Here is a 1,500-nt window from a genome sequence, read left to right as displayed (position 1 = left end):
GAGAGAGAGAGAGAGAGAGAGAGAGAGAGAGAGAGAGATAGATAGATAGATAGATAGATAGATAGATAGATAGATAGATAGAGATAGAGATAGATAGATAGATAGATAGATAGCGCTCTTGCTCGCTGCTTTTGTTCTGAAGGGACATGCCGGATGTATATGTGAGCGCAACTTCCGCCTTTCTTCAGATCATGCTATGCTCATGGCCACGTCTGCGTTACACCGTGCTGCCGAATTGTAGTGATGGGACGATGATACCTCAAAGAGTGTATTGACCCACTTCACAAACTATGTCAGCGCTGTATTGACACTGTGTTGGTCACCCAATAGTGACCCCTGCAGTAGTTATAAAATCATTGCAGGTAAAGAAATTCCTTGTTTATATAAATGTTAAACTGAGTTGGTATGTAAAATACAGCAAATTTGAGTTACAATTCAGATTTTTAACTGCCGTAGAAAATTTATGTTAAATCATGTGAAATAAAAGACAAAAAAGTGATTAGTTTATGAATTTTTATTGAGGAACAAAAGTTTTTGGAGTGTCTTTGCTCCAAGGCAATTTCTCCTCTGAGACACCAGTTCCCCAGCCTCAGAAAATACTCTTTCACATGGCTCAGATGACGATAGTGAGCAGAGAGTTTTAAATGAAAGTTGATGCAGATGTGGATATGTTTTCTGGTTCCATTTCCAATATTGTAAAGGGTCTTGTTTTCTGGGTGTGTTTGCTTCTGACAGGCAGCGTTGGACTTCAATTATGGAGGATCTCGCAATTATAAGATAAAATGAATAAAGCAACTGTCAGGCTTTTTCACTGACAGGTCATTCACTTGATGAACTGATAAAGTGGGTGCAATGCGCCACCGTAAAAAAAATTGTATATAACAGTAAACAATGCTCAAAGGAGAAAAAGATTTACCAAGATCAAAATTATTCCACACTGGGGAAAACTTCTTAGAACGATCCATAATTTCGCAAAGCTCCAGCCAACAAACCCACGACATGTTGATACAGTTTGTGTCCTTATAAACGCACTTTGGCGCAGCATATTCAAACGAGTCAGTTCCTGTATTGGTCACGTGATTCTTTCTTAAAGCAATACACGCACCGATACGGGGTTTCACGCTTGAGCTCTCGGCACTGTGCTGACGCACCAGTGTCGCTCATCCCATCACTACCGAATTGTTCTGGCAAGAGAATAAATCATAGATGGCAATGGCGAGTGATGAAAAAAGCGGAAGGGGCGTGGCCGAGACGGGGGCGTGGCCGAGACGGGCGTGGTCTGGTCGGGGGCGTGGTCACTTACAAAAGTGGCACTAAAGATGCTGAAGATGAAGTGTATTGAATTTACACACAATTTGAAAATTGAACAGAAAAAAATCCCAAGATCGCCACTATTCTTCAAGTGAAAATTTGTGCAATTTTGCCTATGCATTCCTGGTGAGCACCAATATGTAACTCCAAATTTGCTGCTCAAAATCAAAACTAAAAAAGTAAACACAT

Source organism: Hippocampus comes, unplaced genomic scaffold, assembly GCF_001891065.2.
Source record: "Hippocampus comes isolate QL1 unplaced genomic scaffold, H_comes_QL1_v1.1 scaffold280, whole genome shotgun sequence".
Taxonomy (NCBI): Eukaryota; Metazoa; Chordata; class Actinopteri; order Syngnathiformes; family Syngnathidae; genus Hippocampus; species Hippocampus comes.
Note: the sequence above shows the minus strand (reverse complement) of the source record.